The 18,163-nt window shown below is 39.9% G+C and overlaps 1 protein-coding gene across 4 annotated transcripts in view; it reads left to right on the top strand.

Moving 5' to 3' along the window:
• znf536 (zinc finger protein 536) overlaps window positions 1-18,163 on the top strand; it is a 220,013-nt gene that overhangs the window by 48,919 nt on the left and 152,931 nt on the right. The window lies entirely within an intron of this gene.

Here is an 18,163-nt window from a genome sequence, read left to right as displayed (position 1 = left end):
TTGGCATGTAAAAGTTTGGGAACCCCTGCCTTATGGGTTTGACAAACGGGAGGCAACATTGCTCCTTCTCCATTCATCTCCTATGGAACTTACATGATGAGGCAACAATCTGCCCTCTTCCAGCCAAGTGACAGGCGACATTCATGCATGTGAAATGTTGCGCTCGTTCACGTAGACAAGCACATAAGGGCTTACAATGCGACAAAAGAAAGGTGAAAATGTTCAAATTTTGTCACTGTCGCATGGTGCTACAACCACCCAGCAAGGGTTTTATTGACTGATCAATGAGCTGAGACCAGGCAGTGCAGTGTACAAACACTTTCAACATGGAGGAACAGATCATTCTAGCTGTGTCTGACTTTCCCATACTTTGCAATACTTCTCGTAAAGATTCTAGAGAAAGATTTATTTGGATCACCTTTGAGGACCGCCATCAAATGATGATATTCCCCATTCTGTTTCCTTTTTTGTAAAATAAGATGAACCCAAAGTTGTCTTTCTCTTTTGAACAGTAATCAATGGCAAAATTTCTACCAATTTCAGCAAAATCTTGACTCTAAGGACTCTTCATCCTTAATGCCTTGTCTGCCATGGACTGCTTTGAAAACGTCAAAATTCCCTCCAATATCATAAGCAATTAATTTTTTTGGAGACAAGCGTTTCGAGAGCACGATGCACGACACTGCGGCTGCCATTGCTACTTTTTGTCGCATCCTGTGTGTTGGGTTTTACAAAGTGATGAATTTCACTCATCGCTGTCATTGGTCGCCCCTGTGTGTTGAGCCCATCAGACTGTTCCACATATTTCTGACACTGCCCCCCCAGTGGCAAAAAAATATTACAATACATAGAGGTGTGATTGAGAAACTCTGCTGCCCTTGTCTGCTGATGCGTTATTCAGTGTTTGGTATCCAGTCTTCAGTGAGAGAGCACTCTCACTGGCTGTTCACCAAACTGAATGAGTGCATGGAAAGGGAAGTTGCAGTGATGACAGAATGCTCAAGAATAAATCAAAGTGTCACACACAATCTTTTCTCATTTGTCAGTTTTAGCTCTCCAAAACACTTTTCATAAGAATGTGAATAAGTGGAACGATGAAACCACACACCAGCATATAACAACGATTCAGAATAGTCCAGGTATGTATCTTGTTATTAGGAAAACACAAAGCAAACTCTGTTTTGTTTACAAGTTTTAACTTCTTTGTCTTTAGGTTACCCTTCTTAAGTGCCATATTTATTATGACCCTCTTCTGCAATTGTCCTTTAGCACAAGTGTAGATTAGGTGGCAGTCAGACGTTGTCTTCACTGTGTGTTCATGTGCTATTTTTCTGGCCATATGGTGGCAATGTGAGGAGACACAGCAAGGGGCCTTTCAGTTCTGCTGCTTCTTGGCATTGGCTTGGTGAATGTGAGACTTTAGATAAGGACCTTGGATATCTACCCTTGTAAGGTTTATCATTATATTTGGGGAAAACCATATCCCAAGAAACATGTATGAATTGCTATATTTCAAGCTTCGCTTGAAGGACAATTTGTCAAAGTATGGCAGTAGTTCAAAAGAAGGGAGATACATTGTGCATCTATTTCTTGAAAGATGTGCATAGAAGAACAAATAGATTCAAGACAACAGCACAAACATCCACTTACTGTCTAATGGGTAAAAAAAAGAAAAGAAGAGGTTTGTTATGCAACCAGTATAACCTCCACATTTCTCGATATTTGCTATGAGAGAACACGATCCTCATAAACATGGCCTAGTACTGCAGCTGCTTCGACTCATCACATTCCTACAACATGAATTAATACAACAACCTTAGACTGTAACATTTGTTAAGATATGACCACACATGCAAATTTGTTTGAGTGCAATGAAACTCTGCAGCTCCAGAACACTGAGACAGCAGATTTGTGTTTAATTGCTTCAAGAAATCTGCCAGTGAATCTGCTATTTTTATCCACTTTCAAATAAGTCTTGCATTTTGACCATTTGACAAGCTCTTCCACTCTGTCACTACATACCTGGCGCAAGGACATGAGTGGAAGGGGGGATGAAATTAAAGAGCAGTTAAAGAAAACTGGAGAAAAGAGCAGAGAGTGTGCACAGGGCCATAAAAGGGATAGTTTAACCATTGATCGAGAGCAGTGGTGGAAATGGCAGCAGTAAATCAATTTTATCTTGGAGCAGCTAAAGAGTGTTTTCTAATGAGGTTAATGCCACGTAATGGCTAAATTCCTCTGCTTAAAAGATGCCCTCAAGGTGGTGGCAAGAGATAGATGTCACCATAGGAGGCTTAACACTTCGCCATTCAACCCCACAGCAGAAGTAAGCCTTCTTTCTTTCAATGAGAGTGTATGTTAAATTACTTTATACTGTCATCTGAACAACTTGATTTTATTAACACATAGATTCATCTGCAACTGGACATTTAGAAAATGATAAATGCCATGTCCACCTCCCAAACCTCAACTGCAGCAAATAAAACAAAGGAATGAAGCAAAATAGATTACTTCAATACTTTAAAAAACTGCTGCTATGTCATTTTTTTTAACATCACTCATCACCTCAGTGCTAGACAGTGTGGCCCTGACGAACAGCATGCTGACAGAACCTGTGCTGCTACCAATACAACAAACTGATACAGTCCTCATGGATTATCATTTCAGTTATCTCTGGATCATAGAAGCTTTTATTGCTTATGATAAAGTGGATAAGATCTCTACATAAGTATAAGTATAAATAGAAAAGACGTTGGCATCAGCAAAGCACAAAATATACCAAGGGTTAGTCAAAAGACCTGCGAGGTTTGAGATTGACTAACTTGTTAGCACACTGAGTATTCTCATCGGCTCTGTCAGGGTCTGAGTTAAAATGGACTGTTTTCATTGTGAACATTTACGGCATTCAAGTGCTTAATTTATTACGTTTTCCTTGATAGGTTATCTTGTCAGAACAAAAAGGGCTTCTGAAACTTGTTAGAGCTCGGGGAATTTGATAAAAATATCACATTAGTGTCAATTTAGTTTAAAGGGCCAAAACACTGGCAAAATTGTGTAATGGCCAGGTTTCAAAAAGACAAGCTGGCATATCTAATTTTCTCAAAAACTCCAGACTTTAGCCACAAGACAATTCAAAAGTTTCCTCTCTGCTTTGGCCAGACACAGCTTTACAAAGCTTCAGCGAGTGCGTACTGGTCTTATTGCATGACAGTTGTGGAATTAAATGGGTGGGTGGGTTTTAAAAAGGAAGAGAAAGCTGATTCCCACCTGAAACCTGTCTAAAGATTATTATGGTGTGTAAAATACAAACATAATACAAGAGTCAGCCACTGTCGGCTGATCAGGCAGTATCTTTTTTTTTTTTACAGTTTTATCTCCTGAATACGCTCTTCTATTCCTCTCCCTGGGCTGGGGTAGGAGGAAGTACTTAGGTGGAAGCAGAGGCATTGAAATTCAGCAACTGAGACAACTTTAGCTGATACTTTATGTACAGGGAATCCCAACGCATCCAATATCAGGACTAATCATAATATAAGCTAGCTAGCTAGCATGTAAGCAGACCCAGACATGTTAAAATATTACATTACACAAATTACATTAGTTAGTAATGGAAGCATAAAGAATCCTCTTAGTCCTCTGTGAGAGTGATCTGAAGAGTCTTTAAGCTGTAAACTAGACTCCTCTATAATGTTACTGATGGAAAGCAGCTCACAATCAGCAAGTGTCTTTTTGTGATCTGGACTCATAATGGGTGCACCGCATAGAGGGAGAGGCTCCGAGAAGTCACGGACTGTAAGGAATTATCAAATCTACCTGTACTGATGGTGGATTTGAGGCTCCAGTTCTAGTTAGTGAAAAGAATCAGAGGTTTATGTATAAGTACAAGTTTATTTGTGTACTGTTAGTGCTCATGTTGTTGTAAGAAAAATCTGCTCACATTGTTTTAAGATCTATTAAAAAAATCTCAAAACCAAAGTGAAGTAAATCATTATTTAGAGGGGAAGTCATAAGATTAGGGTGAGTCAAGGTAATGTTCTCTGAAACGATGGAAAGATGCCAAGTATGCGCTTAAATAAGTGTGAAAAAAAAAATAAATGAGAACAACCAGTGCGCAGCTTGAAACTTAAGGAAAGTTCATCTCTATAGACCTCTAGCATTGATCACTGGGGCCCTAAAGCTATTATCATGATCTAATTAGGTTTAACATAAGTCTGTGTCATGGCCTGGTGCAAGGCTGCCTTGTCCCCAATTCCACACTTTCACAGCACCCCTACTTAAAAATAGCACACATGTGCCACATGAATACTAATACTTTTCCCAGCCTCAGTAAGATCTACTTTAATGTCAGACCACTGTCTGAGCAAAGAGAAATGATGTAATCCACAAGCCACTTAACAAGTGTGGGGATACCTCCCAGGTTTCCCCCGTTCATCCAGCTGCATGTTGGTGCTCTGATAATCCATTAAAGAGAAACCATCTGTGGGAAAATGAAAAACAACCACTAATTTTAAAACATTATTCTGAATGCAGCTTATCATGTAAGGGATTTTTTGCTTTTTTCAATTGCAAAATTGAATTACTGACTTTAAAGGCATAAAGTAATTGAAAACTATATTTTTTTTAATCAGTATATTGGGGGATAATTTAAATAAATAAAATTTTAAATAATTAAAAATTCTTTCTATTTCATTTTAGAAATATATTTTTATTTTAATAATGAAGTAAATCTTTTAAACTTCATACAGTATTAATAAAATACTTTTTTATTTAAACAAAATGTTTTTTTTAAATTAATTGGTAAAATAAATTATTTTGTTAAAATTCTTATTAATTAATAAAGTATTGTTAATGTACATATTTAATATTTTTATGGGATTGATACAAAATGTTTTGTATTCAATAAAAAAGATTTTTGGATGTTTTTTTTTATTCTTCACATTGAATTCAATTCTGGATATTTCAGTCATTTCCTCTCTAGAAGAACACACAGCCAGTGACTGTTATACTGATAATACAACTACTATGTTCAGTCTGTCTCGTATACCTTATTTGTCTGCGTTGAGGTACTTTAATACTGTACAGCTGTGAATTACCTGCTCTGACAGCTTGTTAATTTTCAAACAGGGTTAGAAGCAATTGTGTGCATGGCTGGCACAGTGGGTGGCTGTGACCATGTGCACCCTTTCCCTTCCCCCAACTCTGACACATGCACGCACGCGTGCATGCACGCGTGCACGCACACACACACAGATACAGAGATAGAGATTCTTATACAAGACTTCACATGTAAAACTTCTAGAAAGCAGATAGAAAACTATGAGCCTTGCCCTCTTCAAGAAGCATTTTTTTTCAGTGCTGCACAATTTAGGCATCCACTACAGTCTTATTACTTCAGGGTCAAGCTGAAGAACGATGCCTCAACCCCCAAATATAAAAGACTGTTCTTATGAATACTTCTAAGTGAGAAATGCATATACCCGTTTTAGACGTGTTCGTGGTTTCTGAAGGACCACTCTCACCAAACGAGGGCCCTTTCTCCCCCCCCGCCTCCCTCTTTTGATTGATATGTGAAATCCGTCTCTCTGCAGCTCTAAAGGCAGTCCCTGTGTGTGTCTGAAAGGTGCTCATTGTTGTGTAGAGACCACTTTGTCAAGAAACAATCCTGTTCCCAAGGAAGCCGAGAACGTCTTAAAAAAAGATACATTGGCAAACTTTAATTTTACGTGTGAGGTCATTTTAATCCTGATTAATTTTTATAGTAGCTGTTGTAGTTCAATGGCTGGACGGCCTAATGCTCCAAAAGAAGGGACAAAATAAAGGAGCAATGGGAAAGAAAGAAAAACCCACCCACAGACCCGTTAAACAATTCTTAACCTAGAGTGTCGCAGAAAGCGAGGACGGAGGGTAGAGGCCTTTGTTGATGGGCACATTGGGGTGTATTTAAGTTTTACAAAGGAGATCCTCTGAATGGAGACCTGATTTTTGCTACAAGGTTTAAAATAAGTGGATAAGGACAGAATTTCCAGGGGATGAAGTTTGTGTAGGGTAATCTGTTAGGAAGAGGAGGCATTGTCTCTGAGCTGTTAGCAAACAGGAAGGCAACAAGCTTCTACACAGGCCTTCATCTATGAAATATGAGTGATTATTCTTAAAGGACATATTTGATCTTGGCAGACTTTCACAGTGTCAACCTTTTCTTTTTTTTTTTTTTTTTTTTGATCTGAGCCAGTGTCGTGTTTTGTTTTGACCCTCTGGCCTCTGGTAGGTTCAGACTGGATAAGGCTGGCCATGCTGGATTTTTAGGCATTACATCAACACAAGCTTATTTTATTTCCCAGCATCCTTAACATGTATTCAGAGCTCACCGCCACTGTGCTGCATGGGAACTGTCTTGTTTAAAAAAAAAAGATGGCAGGGTGAGACCAGATAACGTGATTCATAATGGTTATTTATGTATCATGTAGCTGAAACACAGCAGGGGGCAAAGGATGGTTTTTACTAAGTACATCTTTTTCCTGCTCAGTTTCTCCTTAGCTGAGTTTGTGGCCTGGCTTCCTGATATAATCTCTGTGTTTTTGATCATCCCAAAAATAACTAGTGTAGGAGTCTGAGCAAAGAAATTAGGTGCATTCAAACAAGTTTTGCTGGTGTGATGTGACAGTCAAGTTGGAGGCGGACAGATGCACATCGCTTCAGTTAGGTGACACAGCCTCCTAATCCTCCCAAACTCCAGCTGCTAGAAAACATGAAAAAGAAAGGCAATACTGATGCTTGCTGCCTGCATCACAGTAAGGAATTTTCTAAAATAAAAAACAAATTTCCTGCTTTTTCTCTAACTGTCCCTTATTTATTTCTTTGATTTTTCCCTCCTTTTTTCCCCCTCTGTTCCAAGATGCAGAGATCCAAGTGCGCAGTGGTGCATTACTAAGGACACCTGCTCTGTTGACGTGGCCAGGCAGATTGACTGTGCGTTGGTGTGTGTGTGTGTGTGTGTGAGCATGTGTGCTTCATTCATCAGTTTTTTCAAAGCTGAGACAAGGACCAAGCCCATCAAACTCTTTTGAAGTGAATCTGTGGAATCCTGCCTCAAATTTTTCCATAACTGGCTTAAAGTCTGTGTCTTCAAACTGGTCAACAACACACTTACTCAGAGAGGCGTCATGCAGGACAGAGAGATACGAGAAAATATGGTTGTGTTTTAACTAATCTGTTCATTTAAAATAATTGATAAAAAGAACTGAGAAGGGATTTGCATGAAATAGTAACACAGCATGCCACACTTCTATAACCAGGGAAAAAAGTGACCTCTCTCCACACCATTTCATCAATTCTTCAAAGGAAAAAAAAAGAAAAAGAAACGAGCCCTCTTTCCAGAGGGTAAAAAATAACAAAAGAGGGAGCTTACAATGCCTCGGAGGGTACAATATGTTCTGTTACATTATACTGTACTTTCTCCATTGCTCTGCTTGGAGAAAAAGATTGGAGGTGAAGGAGGTGCGAGACGAGCAAAAAGGAATATTTTGCCATCTTATTACTGACATTTGAATGAGTTCTGTTCACATCCACTCCTAAACCCCCACCATGCACTCCCACCCCACCCGACTGACATACAAAAAAAATTCTTATTCGCTTACTATGTAGGTCACATTACAGTGGTGTCTAGCTATTGGACATGGGCTTAGATAACTGTTTGTCGAGTATTAAATGCTTTCGCTGCATCAGCAGCCTCTGCCACTGGTATTTCTCACACAGCTGTGCAACTGAAAAGAGGCAGCGCCGCAGCAAAAATCATGCCACACTGGTGCACATGCACACATATGCTTTCAAATACTACGTTTTTTTTGTGTGCGCATGTGTGGGTGTACACTTAAAAAATCTTGTTTATGTAAAACATTCACTTTTCTCGTATAAAAAGTGCCCAAAGTGAAAATGAACAGGTCTTGAAAGCCGGTCGGAGCAGCACCTGTAAATGAGGCCTGTGCTTTGGTGAATAGGAGCTAAACCCATTGACCTGAGGTGCTAACTCAAGCAGATGAATCTTTGCTTTTCTTTCCTCTTATCCCTGTTTGCTTTGGGTGACCTTGCACACCAGCCTCGATGCAGTGAGTTCACATAGCACTGCCCTAATGGCTTAGATAGGCCTCAGTGTGGTCAGTACTTTCCACTGAACCACCCCTCCATGTTTAAACCTCCGTGCCTCAATTTTACTCTTGCCGTTTCATACAAACACTGCAACCCCTGATTTGAAAATGGCCCGGTGGAGGTGCAGGGCAGAGGAGAAAATTGCACTTGCTTTTATAGCAGCAGGATCCAGGCAAGGAGTTAAGTGTTCACTTAAAACAGAAAGGCAGGAGACGGGAAGGGTGCAGAGCGGTACAGTTTCACCCTCAGTTGTCTTCGCGTGAAATGAAAGATGCAAGAGGTACGTGTGTGCGTGTTTGTCAGTTTTCCTCCCCTCCTTCTGTCCTTTGTATGAAATGAGCCCAGATGGTGATTGATTTTTCAAGTGCTGACATCCCTGCTTGAGAAGCACCCCTCCATTCTGCACATGCACACACTCACACACACACAAACACAAATGCGTACCCTTCTTTGTGCCGAGCAAGTCAGGCACACTAACATCTCGGTGCCATCATCCTCTTTGTGACTGCCAGCAACCACTATTGATTGACAAAAGTATGCATGCAAACAAATACACACCCATTCACACACACACACACACACACACACACACACACACACACACACACACACACACACACACACACACACACACACACACACACACACACACACAAGGACACAATCATGCAGCCATCCAAACACATAAACACAGAGCAAGAGGTCATTTGCAGTCTGCCCTCATTTGCAGGTGCTGCTTTAAAACATGCAAATATTGTTTAAAAGAGGGTGATAAATGTCATGAATTTAATCTGCTTCCACTCTCATATCATTTAAACATTATAAGTAATGTTTTTAATCAAAAAATAATTAACAGTATTACAAATGACATTTTTACGGATTACTTGAGAATGAGGTGAAACACATTAACTGGTTTCATTCACAAAAGTTAGATTTCATTAATTTATTTATTGCTAAGCAAAGAAAAAATATTATTTTAATTTAAAGTAAATATTTATATAATCATTTAAGTTGGATACAAGAATGTTAATTGATAACACTTAAAGCTGACAAAACTTTAGCCTGTGTTTGAGGAAATTGACCAGAAAATCTGGATAAATAGGAGAGAAATAGACAACGACATCAGTGAAACATATAATTGGTTTTAAATAAGCATTTTATAGAATCTGTCCACAGTATGAGACAGATAAGGAGATTCAGAGCACAGGCAGAAAGGATACCATAAAGTGACAGCGAGCTGTACGCCACAGCAGCCCCATTGAGTTAAAGTGGCTGTGTGGCTAAATGATGTCATTGGCTAACTAGGCGTTCTCAGGCCATTGCCTCTGTTTGCGTGACTAAATACATACAATTAAGGCCTCGGCACTTCTCAATCTCTGTGAACTCATTGTTATCCCCGAGTTCAAGTGCACTGATAATGGGGGCCAGAGGAAAACAGGCGTAGCAGTGAGAGAGACAGAGAGCTGGTGGGTAAAATAGACATCTCATTATTAGTGGCATTCTCTTTCACCCCAACAGCGCTACTAAAGCCTTGTTCAGTCTTCACTAATCTGTCCCATTTTCTGCCCGTTTTTTTCCCCCTCTTTGTCTTACTTTTTATTTTTACCTCTTTCCATGATTTTTTCCATCCTTCTTTCAGCTCATGCTTGTCTCACACCAGCCTCCCCTTTTGTTTCGTGATGCTTTGTGTAAGCAGTGTTTCCTCCCATAGAGTGGGTTACGTTTTACATACAGCGGGCTCCGAGGATGAAACACAGGCCTTGTATGACTTCTTGTATGTTTCTGCTTTTGTGACTTGGATTTGTTTTGTCTTGCAAATGTTTGTGAATGTTCACTGTTCAAAGCAGAAAGAGGGTTTGGCGTGTATTTCACCGTGTGTTGCATATTCTGGTCTTTACTTTCCGTTTCTGTTGGCTTTAAAGTGCAGCTGCAAAAAGAGATCTCCACAAATTTTAAAAAGCAACAACGTGCACAAAAAGAGGAAATAATTAACTCTCACTGTTGGCTGCCTGAAGCGGTGGAGGTCACACTGTGGTCTCCTTGCCATGACACAAACACACACATGCGCATACACAAACCAGATCGGGTGTAATCGTCTAAAGCGAGACTTCCCTGATGGCCTAAACACTTGACAGTGATGCCCTCAAGTCTCAGAGAAAACTCTGTAACTGGAGAACAATTGCTTCTGTCTGTCTTGAGTAACTGGATCACTATGCTGTCCTCTCTTCCCACAGGCACACGCACACTCACATACAATCACTGCTTCATATTAGCGTGCACACACACACACACATACACACACAATGGAAGCACACTCAGATATTCTTTCACAAAGACACACACAGACGGATAGATAAACGCTACTAACGGAAGTAAGCTCACATAGAGAAGCAGCCAGCCTGCACAAGTTTTTACGACAAGAAGTGTGTTTGAGGCATACCACGGAGTGTGTGTGTGTGTGTGTGCTTGTGTGCATCGGGGAGGGGGGCATTCTCCTCAAGTCATTGCAGAGCAGTGGCGGTAGTCAAGGTAAATTGATCTTATTTAGTGGCGCATCAACACGTGTAAGGGGGCTTACGGCTCATTACTCTGGGCCCTGATCCTTTCTGCTCACCCACTGATGGATGGCCTGGGCTGCTAGGAGGAGGTGCAGGTGGGGGGCAGGTGAAGGAGAGCTGGATGGACATCTAGCAGAGCCTCCTTACCTCTTCCTTCTGTCACTCTCCTCCTCTTGTTTGTCCCATCCTTAATTCTTTCCAATTACTTGCTTTAGAAATACTTGAAAAGTAGAGATATACAAAAATAATGTTTTTATTTCACAACCAGTTTATGAAAGTTTTTCCATTTACAGATCCAAGCATGTTTCACATCTTTCACATCTTTGTTGGGCCTTGGAAACAGTTAACATGGTGGATTCGGTTGAAGAGGACCAATCCCCTCTGTAGATACAGTTATGTGGGGAAAAAAAAAGTTAGCTGGGGTTTTATCTAACAGAACATAAGAAACATTTGATCTTTATCAGGTTGTAAAATTAGGTTAAATCACCTCAGATAACAAAAACATATGACATATTTCACTGTGTCATTATTATCAACTTTAAATGTCTGTGGCTTTCTTTTAAAAACAAAGTAAATCCTCATTGTTTCCACAGGAATTAAGCGGTTAAAGGGACATAGTGGAACATTTTCTGTTGTCTACTGGCCAAAATCCATGTCTGCATGTATATATGTGTTATCATTGGTGTATTATGACTTCCACTAATGATCTGACATATTCTTGTATGCAAATAGTTTTAGATTTGTTTATACATATGATGGTTAAGGTAGCAAAGCACCATGACGGTCTGCCATCTTGAAACTACAGCTGCCGCCAAGGGACAAATAGCACCAACTATGCGATTTCCCTGTGAACCAGCGCACAGTGGTTCAGACGAAGGAGGAGAAGATAAACGAGAGTGGCTTATTACCCCGGCAAGTTGGAAAATCTGTTAAATTGTTATTGACAAAAATGCAGGACCATGCATATGCAGCAGCAGCATGGGAGCCGTTTTCACCATCACCAAGAAAGCGAAAAAGGGGACTTTAAAGGTAGTGTGACAATAATAAAAGGAGAAAACAACATCAGGCTAGTCTTCCCCAGGTGGAAGGAGCTCAAGAAGGAGAAAGATTTTTAAAGGGATGCTGAAGTTGCAGCTTTCTCCTCAGCAAGTGAGTCAATGGTACTGCTTAAATGAGCCTAAAGATAACTTTTTCATTCGGTTTTGTTAAACAGTGTTGCTCGTTGCCATGGGCAGCATATTAGCAGTTTCTGCTAAAATACACCAGTCTTCTTTGTACAGACGTGTATGTTTACGTGGTTTCACTCTCTTTCATAGTCACGGTAAACACCAGCTTTCAGGCTACCTGAAGCGGTGGAGGTCACACTGTGGTCAAAGCCGGACTAAAAGCTGGTGGGAAGGCTTTATAAGCTGACTATTACTGTGACAAAAAGGTGGTGCTGTGTCGAGACCAGTTTTCCTGTCAATATCGGTTCCCCCCGTGAGAACTATTCTTCCTTCTAAACACAGAGGAACCAGATCTGATAGTTTGTTGGGATGCAGTCTGCAATATTTATGAAATCACGAACATCTTTACCTGAGTGAACACTTTATGAACTATCGGATGGCATGATTTCATAGGTGTTAACGAGGCTTTTTGAGACACGGCGGCTACCATTGTTGCAACATGTATTTAAGAAAGTGAGACGGTAGAATGCACCATACGTTATACACGATCCAACCTTAGATGGTGTAATTCTTACACAATGTCCCTCTAAGTTGCATCGAAGATGCTTAATGTGTGTAAGGTGTGTTTTTTTATGAAACACTTTGTGATTTTTATCTTGAAAGGAGCTAAATAAATAAACATTTACTTAATTACTTACTATTGCCAGGTTCATCATCAGCAAATGTACTAACCTCCATAAAACAGATGTTTTGACTATTTTAATTTAACTGGTCTGTTTAACACAATTCTAAGTAGGGGGGAAAATAAAAATCAGTGGTGATCTGAGACAATTGTTGCTGCCTATAAATTCTGAGACAGATGATGAGGCCACTCCCAGATTATTTAGGGTTCATCCTTAAGACAGTCACTAATCCTTTTCTGAAGAAGTTCAGAACAAAAAGTCAAAATTTGAAAATTAAATAAATAAATAATAATAACAATTATAATAATAAAAAAAAAGATTAATAAACTTGCTGTTACATGTAGTCCACGTCTTGCAGTTTGGCTTATTCTTTGTTGAAAAAATAATGACAGTGTAATATACACAAAAAAGTGAACTTCCTCTTACATGTTACTTCATGAAAGAGTCAGGCTACGTTCACACTGCAGGCAAAAGTCGCCCAAATCTGACTGTTTTTATTAGAGTTTGAACAGAAGTCATAGTTTTTCTAGTCAGACCCAGACCACTTTCACATGTGGTTCTAAATCAGATACATATCTGATGTTGGTAAAAAGCAGCCTCATTCTGAGCCGTCATGTCAGATTCCATCCGACTTTAACACATCTGACACGTTTCTTCTCCAAAGGAGATGGGGTGCAGAGAGATCGCCTTCTTCTATGTGGACTGTTTAAGCTAGAGTTTAATGGTAGCTGTGTGTAAATCATAACGTAAACGACTGCAAAAAAAGACTTTTATGTAATCTTAAGACCTTCAGTGTGAATGTTACCTTGTTCCTTAAGTCAAAAAGAACAAAACAAGAACTTTGAAGACCTAAAACATTCTTATTTTTAGGCCAGTGTTTATTTCGTTGACAAACCTTTTTTTCATGGCGATAACGAGACGGTGCTGAGCTAAAAATGGTTTTCTAAAGACGAAAACATGACGAGACGTTTGTGAGATTTTGTTGACGAGATGAGACGAGACGAAAATGTTCAGGACTGATTGTCTGACATTAAAAATGTACGACATTTCTGCCTGTTGTGAGCTCAATCTGTCAGCAGTGCTGCTGCACCTTGGCCACGCCCACCACCAGACGTGCAGCACACACAGAGAAGCTGTTTATTTATTCATAAATGAATCATGGCGGCAGCGTGGACGAAGGGGTTTGGTGGTCGGAAGCGGTGAAACGATATATGGACATATTTTAACTATAATCCATCATAATTTCACTGTCAGACCAGGTCAAGTTGAGCATGTGTTCCTCATCCTTTGCTCATATTTTGGACATGTGTGTGTTCAGGGTGGAGTTTTACACTTCAGAAAATTCTCAGAAATAAAGCCACAGTTACCAAAGTCAGGATGTTTTTGCTCTTTGCTTTTTTGGAGTAATTGATTCCGCAGCTAGAACTTTATCTGTACAAAGCATCAACCTAAGTAGATCAGAAAGGATTTGCTGTTGGTTGGAAACCTTCTAAGTCTAAAACATTCCTTTTAATTTAGTAATTATTGATGAAAATAACCAAACAACAAGCTCACAATGTGTTGCTATATGTTGAACTTATAGATCTGCTATTTTCTTGTGTGACATGTTTGTATGATGAAGTAGGGCATCAATTCATTAAAAAAGATGAAATATAGAAATAAAAGGTTTCAGCCCAACAGCAGTTAAGTATAATACGGCAGCATTTCATCCCTGTTGATGGGAAAGTCTCAGCTAAGCTATCAGCCTGGTAAAGAATCTGGTTATTATGCCAAAGGTTAACTTGTTTCATGAATTACAATACTTGTTATAACCTGTCAACCTTGATTCCACTTTTTCATACGTATTATTGACCTAAATTAATTTGTTAAAAGTCTAATACTTTTTTTATTTGACTAAAACTAGACTAAAACCTTTTTGATTTTCCGTCAACTAAAACTGGACTAAAACTATCAAACTTTGAAAAGACTAAAATGTGACTAAAACTAATCAACATTTTTGTCCTGAAGACTAAAACTGAGACTCCTGCAAAAAACAACACTGTTTAAGGCCGTTATATATTAAATGATTACTGTAACTTGCTTGCTCTCTTGCTAACATCCATCCATCTGTTTAATTTTATGCCCCCTTAATGCCATTCAAGGTCACCTGCATGGTTCACCAGTCTATTACAACAGTGGTTCCAAACCTAGGGTCCGGGGCCCCCAATGGGCCAATGGGTCCCTGAGAGTTTGAACATTAAAGCCATTCTGATTAATGTCCACAAATTGCCCCTATTTTAATGAATAAAAGTAAGGCTGTATGTTGTTCATTTAACTTTGGCTTTATCAAAGGATCAGAATACATTATTTATGGTGAGAATCTCACTTTTGAAAGCTTAAAACCAAGCATGGTTTCAGCACAGGGTGGAGCAGGGGGTCCACAGCATTTTAATATATGCATGAAGGGGGTCCGTGAGGAAAAAGGGTTGGGAACCACAGCATTACAAGGTCAACACTGATAGTAACGAGACAAACCCTTCCTGCAAAGACATCTGCTTAAATCTTAACCATTGCTCTTTATCGTCAAATTTAAAGAACACATTATGCTATTTACATTTATCACACAAACCCAGTAATGCCCATGACTAGAGTGATCAGTTTTCCTCCGTAATTGTTGATCTGTAGAGGTCTGTGAGTCTGAAGTTGGCTCAGGAGTTGGAAGAATTTTGTTCAGGCATTGTTCTTTCAAGCTCTCTGTATGTGGTGAACTTTTAAACCCTTACATTAGCTCCCTGACACTTAATTGTTACCAGCACACAAACCTGCACTGTAAACATTGCAGCCATGACACAGCTACCACACACACTGCTTTCAAAGCACTCAGTCAAGTCCCTCTCTCTTAAGCTCGTGGAGCATTCCTCTCATTCATGGAAGCAGGGCCCTCCTAGTGAAGCGCTTAATTGGCTGCAGATTGCTCTTTAACCTCAAGGTTACACCACACACACACACACACACAAACAAGGCACGCACACACAAACATAGGCAAATGCAAATACACACACCACTTGGGCAGGCTGTTAAATTCTTAAGGGAAATGGAGAGTGTTTTTTACAACTCACTGGGGAGGTCAAAGGTCAACAGATTTGTAATAGACATTCTCCGAGGATCTTCCAGTCAAGGCTAAGAAGCCGTGATTACCACACACACACACACACACACACACACACACATATTTAATGTCGCGAATTGACAAAAAAGAAGCTTGACATTATTCATCTGGGCTGTTTTCTGTTGTCTTAAACTAACACTATGTAACTTTATTTCTACAGTTTGTGTTTCTGACTGGATTAGATGGAACAGTAACATTTATTATGCACATTGCTGAAGTCGTTGTTGCCCTGCAGCATCCTGAAGCTGAGAAATTATAATTCACCACTGTTTTGCAGCTTGGAACATCTCATTATAGCTCAGTTTCTCTTTATGGACCATGTCACTCTTTAAAGAAACAATACTGAGCTTTGGCATATTGTCTTAGTGAGGCACTAAATCAGCCTCCATCTTGCATCCCTTCTCTTCCCTGAAATCTCTCCAGCCAGTAAAAATCAGTGTGGTGTTGACACATGTCCTATCTTTTGCTCTGTCTCTTACTCTTTTTCTTTTGCTCTCTTCATCCACTAATGTCCACATTACCAACTGGGTGTTGATATCTAGTTGCTGGTGTGTGATGCGTCGGGTCGAGACAAAAATGGTGTGACGTGTGGTTTCTCAGCCTGGGGATGCCACAGGGCAACCATGGCTCCAGGAACGTACATGATGAATGTCAGTGTGCCATCAAAACAGAGTTTGAAAGTTGGAAAGTTATGTTGAGCTAATTAAATAATTAATAAATAATCAATTATCATTGTAAAGCACATCATAGTGTACTGTACAGTTCCTCATTGTATCGTGTTTTATCGTATCATATCTGGCATTTTGTTTTTGTTTTTTTTTCCTAACTTTGAGTAAAGCGAGACTCAGCTGTAACATGATGTTCCAGGCTGGAACAACCTTGGAACACTGCAGGGCAATGAGGGCTGCAGAAATGCACATAATGAATGTCATTGTGCCTTCAAAATGGGTCAGAAATACATATTTTGATCATCAGAAATTTACACGGTGCTACTTTAAAGTGTCTGCTTTCTAATGAAGTAAAATAAAAACTACTTCATTAATCCCAGAGGGAGATTGCAATAGTTTCCACTTTGTTTGCAAACAAAGCAAGAAACATGTTTTGTTCTGTTCGTTTTTGTACTTCTATGACCTTTTAGGCCAATTCCTGAATTGATAGCTATTTGCACTTCAGACTGGCTCGACTTTGACGCCCAAAAGGAATATGTGTGTGTGCGTGCCCAGCTGGGATGACTGCACTGTTCCCAAATCAGAGGCTTTCAGTGACCACCACTGAGATTAAATTTTGGCTTGAAAGAAAGATGAATATGTGCTCCACGGCGCCGAAGTTGTCTGACCTGCCTGCTGTATACATGCGGGTGCATTCGTTCGTCTGCACTGCCTGTTGTTTATGGGATATGGTAAATGTCTCCATGACTCACTCTCCTCTTCCAAAAGAATTAAGATCTGCATGCTTCTTTCCCAAATTAGCTTTTGTGCATCTCATCCTTGCACATGAAAGAACTTGCTGCTAAAATGATTGTGCTCAACAGAGAAAGAAGTGGCAGCAAGAGGAGAAGAGACAGAGGGAAACTAAAGGCAGAGGAAAGGGAATGAACATTTGTTATTTGGAGCAATGAGTCAGTGAGAATGTAAAAGCTTTTTTGATGGGCTGATAAAGCTGGACAAAAAAAAAAGCAAAAAAAAAAACAAAAAACAAACATGCGCTTTAGAGCATCAGACATCTGATTTAATCAATTATTGGTCCATCTGTACCCTCCCAAAAATTATGAATAAATGAAAGATACAAAAACATTTGGAAACCAGGTGAAGTTCAGTAATTCATACCAGTGTTCCCATTGTAAGGGCTTATGAATGATTACACTACTGTGGCAACGAGGGCAGATCATATTACAGACGCCATTTTGTTTGTTCCCCCTGCAATCTTTTATATCTCCACCAGTTGTTTACCATATTTATTTCAAACAGGGCTTGATGGTCGCGCTTGTGTGTGTGTGAGGAGAAAGAGAGAGAGATGAGAGCTGCAGGCAGGGTGGCATGCTCAGAGTTAATGCCACAAATTGTTGTTAGATGCAGGTCTCCCTCTGCCATGCGTTTTGGACAGGAAGGCAACGTGATTGGCTTTGTTCAATCTTCCTGGCAGCCGACACCAGCTGACATCTGTTCCCTCCTAACCACTCAGACTTATCTCCATCAGGGAACACACACACATGCGCACACGGACACACAAGTAGTGTCACATAAAACAGGCACATGCACACACCAATTCATGCAGTCATACAAACAACTATGCTTGGGCCTGTGAGGAAGAAAAGCGTGTCCATACTAGATGCTCTCACACACATTTTCACTTTTGCACACAGGCGCTCATTTTGTGTTAATGAAGAGTTCAGTGTATGCCAGTCGTATGGGAGTAGCAAGTGGATTTCCACAGAAGTAAATGCACAGGAAAATAGACTGTTATTAG

This window comes from Melanotaenia boesemani, chromosome 1 (genome assembly GCF_017639745.1).
Source record: "Melanotaenia boesemani isolate fMelBoe1 chromosome 1, fMelBoe1.pri, whole genome shotgun sequence".
Classification (NCBI taxonomy): Eukaryota; Metazoa; Chordata; class Actinopteri; order Atheriniformes; family Melanotaeniidae; genus Melanotaenia; species Melanotaenia boesemani.
Note: the sequence above shows the minus strand (reverse complement) of the source record. Positions and strands in the feature narration are given on the sequence as shown.